The sequence below is a fragment of the Lepidochelys olivacea genome (genome assembly GCF_965140295.1).
Source record: "Lepidochelys olivacea isolate rLepOli2 genome assembly, chromosome: 3".
Lineage (NCBI taxonomy): Eukaryota > Metazoa > Chordata > Testudines > Cheloniidae > Lepidochelys > Lepidochelys olivacea.
In genome coordinates this window covers 210,502,257-210,508,256 of record NC_140413.1, presented here as the reverse complement: position 1 = coordinate 210,508,256, position 6,000 = coordinate 210,502,257, and positions in this window count along the sequence as shown.

Sequence of the window (6,000 nt, the reverse complement as noted above, 5' to 3'; positions counted from 1 at the left end):
TCTGCCAAATAAAAAATGGAAGGGGAAAAGAAAACAAATAGAGAAATTTGAAACGATCCACTTTCAACACATTTATTTTTTAAAATGACCCTGTTTCAAAATGACCTTTGTTTAAAATTTAGCTAGATTTGTTAATTTTTTTTAAGGGTAAAAAAAATACCAAAACCAACAAAATGACATGAAAAACCAAAAAAACCAAACCCCAAAATGTCATTTCAGGTCAAACAAAAGATTCAAGGTACGTCCCCATTAAAGATGCTACAGCTGCAGGTCTGTAGTAATTCAGTGCTTACAGGAGCAGAAGGGATTCTTCCCCTGCCAAAGCAAATCCACCTCCCCAGCAGGCGATGGAAGAGGAAAGATGCTTTCATCTTTCCATCTTAAGAGACAGATGGTGACTGAGTGCTGTCTACACTGGGGCTTAGGTCAGCTTAACTCCATCTCTCGGAGGCACGACTTTTTCACAGCCGTGAGTGACGTAACCAGCATAGGCCGGCCTTCAGTTAGACTTGAAATGAATTTTTTTTTCCAGTTTGGGCACTGAACTGGGGGGTGGGGGGGAAGGGGAACAAAACAAAGATTTGCTCAGCTCTAGAAAATCCAAATACTGAAATATTTCGGCCAAAAAGTGAAGTATTTTGATTTGGAAATGCTGCTGCTGTGTCTCTCTCCTGCAGCCCTTCTCGACAGGCTGGGTTCCCTGTCAGCCCACATCTGTCATGATGGGCCGTAGCCTCCTCTTGTGAAGGGGGAGGCAATGAGCCATGAGAGTCTGTGGCTTTAGTGCATCCTGGGAGGGGTGGTCCAGCCAGAGAGCCTGGGGTCCATACAGGAGAATGAGAATATGAGACAACTGAACGACAACGCTCCTGGGAGTCTATGGCTGTAGGGCAGCATGGGAAATGGAGTTTGCCTGGGAACCTGGCCCATAATGGTGAACGGGGGCATGAGGCAACGGTCTACAACATTCCTGAGGCACTGCCGAGCAAATCAAATTTTTTGGTTCTGGCATTTGTTTTTAAACATCAGAATTTTCTGCAGAAAGCAGACAGACACTTTTTGCAAAAAGAAAAAAAAATTCATTTAGTCAAAACCCTATTTTCTGTGCAGTAACAATTTTGATGTGAAATTTTCAGCCAGACCTGTTGCATTCATTTGGGTACTCTCTTTTCTCAAACGGGAAGGAGATAGCCTTTGCCAGACGTTGCCAATCTTCTTGTCAGAAAGCATGGCCAGTAACTCAGGATTGAGTTAATTGAGACATAGGCCTTTACTTCCATCCACTAGAGGAATAAGAAGGATGCTAGGTGTCTGCTGGTTCCTTAAATGGCTGATCGATGAAGCTAGGACTTGCTCTTTTGCTTACAAAAAAACCCAACAACTTGGTCAATAAATGTTGCCAGCTGTCCCCTGTCAGCTAGTTAATTCCTTGTGGACGCAGCACAATGAATCAAGATCGGATACTGCAGTGCCAGGACCTGCCTTGTGTGCCGCTCTCGCTCAGAGACGCTTTCCTCAAGTCCCCCCGATGGAGGAGGCGGTGGGGCTGGAACAGTGTTTGCAGTGAGGGTGCTGGGGGAGGAAGCCATGCATTTGGATTATTACTATGCCAAGCCAGGACATAGTCCCAGCTCCTCCGGCAAGAGAGCTACGCTGGTGAAGTGTCATGTTTTTTCCTGCAGGAAGCGGGATGGCGTGCCAGGGCTGCAGTTTCTTGCACCCTGTCCCTTACTGGGTCAGAGCGGTGCTGAAGAGGGCCAGGCACACAGGTCCGGGGAGCAGGGTGCGGTCACAATCGAGTTCGATGCGCCTGAAGACTCTCTATCCTTGGGCTCGAGCCAGCTGGTGGTGTCTGTTCCGGAATTGGAAGATGGCAACGTGCCAGTTTGAAACAGCCTCCTGGTCAGGGCGTGCAGCCGTGGTGGGCCAGCCAGGAGACACTGACCTGCAATGAGCTCATCGCTCTTAAGAGGCTAGCCTACCACAGAAGCTGCTGCAGGCTATTCCAGGGGAAGCTGGCAGAAAGCAGAAAGGGATTTTGTGAAAACAGTGTTCTCTGGTAACTCAGCGGAGGAGCACAGGAGGGATTGAAGTGAATGACCGTGGGGCACAGCTGAGTATCGTCAGTCCCTACCCTCCGAAAGCTCCGAGCTGAAGTCGCGTTCATGTCAGTGGCCCATGAGCCAGTCACCGGGGCTCCGATATTTTCTTCCACTAGAGCGGGAGCCCCGTAATTGCTCCAACTGGTGGCTAGCTGCATTTTTTCTGCATTCTCCATTACTGATTAGTCAAAAGCCCTGTTATCAGAGGGCTAGCAAATCTTTGGAGGTCCACCAGCACCCCCAGACTGCTCCACCAGATGTTTCTTTCTTTTAAGAGAGACCTTTTTATTACAGAGTTTTTATAAATTTGCATCTCTTTCAGCACACACTCTGGATTGCATGGCAAACGTAGGGTTCCTTTTTAAAAGCTACGGTCACTACTAAACCATGGGAGGCTGAACAGGGCCTCGCCTTCCTTTCCTGGGCAGGTGATGCGTTTTTAAAAAGTGTTAAACGTGGGAAATGCCCGCTGCAACTTTCGAACCCCACCACCTGTGGAAGCTTGCTACACTTTCATAAGCAAGAAGTTTAAGGAGTCTATAAAACAAATGCCCAGGGCTTTAACTTTCACACACTTTAGTTTACTATCCAGAGTTATCAGTTCTTTGCACATCTTCTCCTTTAGTAACCGTCTAACAACAAAGTACACATCGTGACCTTCAGATTGCGTGCTACGAATGTGTTGCCCTAGATCTTTTTGCCAGTAAAGGTCTTAAAGGTAGAACATATCCCCCGCCCTTAAAGTCCCAGGATCTTTTCAGCATTAGTGAAATGGCAGAAATGTAACTGGGACATGCAACCCTGACCATAGGGGCTGGAACTTGTGGTGCTGGGGGTGCTGCTGCACCCCCGGGCTTGCAGTGGTTTCCATCAGACAGGGTTTAGTTTGTTCAATGGCTCTCAGCACCCCCTACCCCACTCCACACATTGATCCAGCACCCTGACCCTGTCTCCCATCTGCATTCAAAACCATTAAATAAATAAAAAGTTGACTTTTCTGATGATTCAGGATTTTGAATGTTGCCCACAGGTGACTGTCTACATCAGAGATCAAACCCTGACACTGCATGCGTTCCCCTTGTCTGCATAAGACTGACACTTATCAAAGTTTTAGAGAGACATTCAGCTTTAGCTTTTTGATGCCAAATCTACAGATTGTCTAAACACTCTGTGGACCTGCAATGCAGTTTACAGCTAGGGCATCTCAGCTGCATGTCCCTGCACATCTGGTGCTCAAGCCGAGGCGGATGGATACCTGCAAGCGTGGCTGTGATTGAACAGCACGTGGCAAAACTCACAATGAGTTCTTGCACTAGACAACTTTTCCACATGCAGAACCCCCTAATAATGCTCATTGTGCAGCAGGCTGAAGAAGCATCTTGGAATACACCAGGGCCCTCCTTTAAAAAGAAAACCCGCCCCACTTTCTTCACGTAAAGCACCCCCATATGCTGACTTGTTATTTAAACACTGCTAGGTCACGGAGAATAATCGGTTTTGATCTGAAAACCCCAGTTTCTCACGCAGCTTTCTCGCCAGTCTAACAATTCTGCATCTGTAGGTTTACCCTCAGACACAGCAGGCAAGAGGCCATCCACAAAACACAGATTAATGCCAGCAAGAGTCCAGTCTATAAAATACTGTCTCTCCTTATGGACAATTAGACTTTTGAGGACAGAATTTAAAATGCTACTGCCCATGTTTTCTGAGTTTCCACAGGGCACAATGTCCCATCCACACGTATCTCTCTGTTACTCTGTAGTTATTTAGCAGCCTGATTTAGGAAATCTTCAGCAGACAGGTGATCCTGAGTTCTAACTGAAAACAAAGGCGGTCTAACTTACAGCTCTCTAAACAGAATGGAACCAAACCCTCTAGGGCCAGCCTACCCTTAACGTCATCAAGAACTAATCGTCGTCACCCGAAATGGCTTCCACAACCTGCAGACTGGAACGTATGTGCTCAAGACTGACAAAACGAAGTTCTGCACAATAGCCTGCTCCCCTAAATCTAGATCACTCCCGTTGCCAGCGGCTCACTTGCTCCATATACACATCTGTTCGGGGGCTGCTGCTGCATTTTCAGGGGTGCTGGAGGGTTGCTCCAAAGAACCATCAGGGAGTCTTTGACATCAGACACTATTTGAGAGTCCACCTCCAAGAGTCCACTACATGGTTCTTCAGGAGTGGATGAAAACCCTGCTACAGACCCTTCCGGGGAACATAAGAATGACCAGACTGGGTCAGAGCAAAGGTCCATCTAGCCCGGTGTCCTGTCTGCCGACAGTGCCCAATGCCAGGTGCTCCAGAGGGAATGACCAAAGCAGGCAATCACCAAGTGATCCATCCCCTGCCGCCCGCTCCCAGCCTCTAACTCAGACTATTAAGAGGTGGCGGTGACTCTCAGGAGCTCAGGGCCAGATTCCACGTCCTTTTTCCTCAGTCATGACACCTTCACAAAGTGGCATGGCATTTTGTTTCTCCCTTTACCACCTCTTTCGCCTTTCTCAAAATGTTTTACCATGACCCCGGCTCATCACTGTTTGGGGGTTGGACAGACTGCGGCCAAACTCTGCAGACATGCACACTGGCCCCATGTTTATTTCTCCCTCCACTGCCGTGCCCTACAGCTCGTACCTCTAACCCCACCCCTCTCCCCTCCTCCTGTGCAGACATTCTTGTCATAGAATCAAATGTAACCCTTCTGCCCGTCAGAGTTGGCAGCAACAAGGGCCGGGTTCAGTACCTAGGGGATCCATTCCAATAACACAATGCAAACCGGCTCGAGCCCCCACCCAGTGACCTGGGACAAATATATACCACCCCCGCTGGGCGCCTCCAAGAGGCAATACTTCCCCTCTCGCAAGCACATAGTCTGAGTGTAGCAAAAGTCTTTTAATAACAGAGAGAAACAATGTGGCATTATGTTGGGGAAACACCACCAACAGGATTCATAACACAACCCATGAGCAAAAAATACCCCACCCCAGGCAAATTGGGGCATGCCCTTTTCCCTTTGGTTCTTGAGTCCAGCAACCCCAAATCACCCAAAGTCCCAAAAGTCCAATGCCCCAAAAGTCTCTGTCCCAGGTCAGGGCAGCCCCAGAGTTCGAAAGTTTATCTGCGGAGCTTTACCTCCCAACCTGGGTGGAAATGGGACGGGGGTAAGAGGCACCTTACGTGATCTGAAGCTGACCGCCCCATAGCGGCGCTCCGCTCCGCCAGCCGCCCCACAAAACTCCTTCGCTCAGCTGCGCTCCGCTCCGCCAGCCGCCCCACGAACTCCTTCGCTCAGCTGCGCTCCGCTCCGCCAGCCGCCCCACGAACTCCTTCGCTCAGCTGCGCTCCGCTCCGCCAGCCGCCCCACGAACTCCTTCGCTCAGCTCCACGGTCCACAAGCAGCTCCTGCCATCCATACACTGCTCCGCGTCGAACTGCTTCACCAGCCGTCCCGCAAACTGCTCCACAATATATCTTCAGGCTCCCCCACTACTTAACACAACACTCAGTGATTTCAGCGCTTAGGTGAATTCAGCTTATAGTAGGGGAGCCCCAGTGCTGGTGCACTGTCAGCCCAAAGTGAGCTCAGCAGCCTATAACTAGACTTCTAATGAAATCAAAATTAGCTCTGATATTCCACAGTGGAGAGAGGAGGAAGTGCAATTAGCATGTAAGGCCCTCACCAAGGGGCCCATGCCACCAAGTATTAAGGCCACGTACAGTTCCAAGCACAGTTCCCATAATCAGGGTAATAACAATTTATTCTTCCTGCCCCAATAACAGAGACACTGGGGATCCCACAGCAGCCAAAGTGACCATTTAGGCAGCTATGGTCTCATTCTAGGCGGGGTGGGTGTGCCTATGCAAATGAGATCGGCCCCTGAAGTTCTTTTCCACAA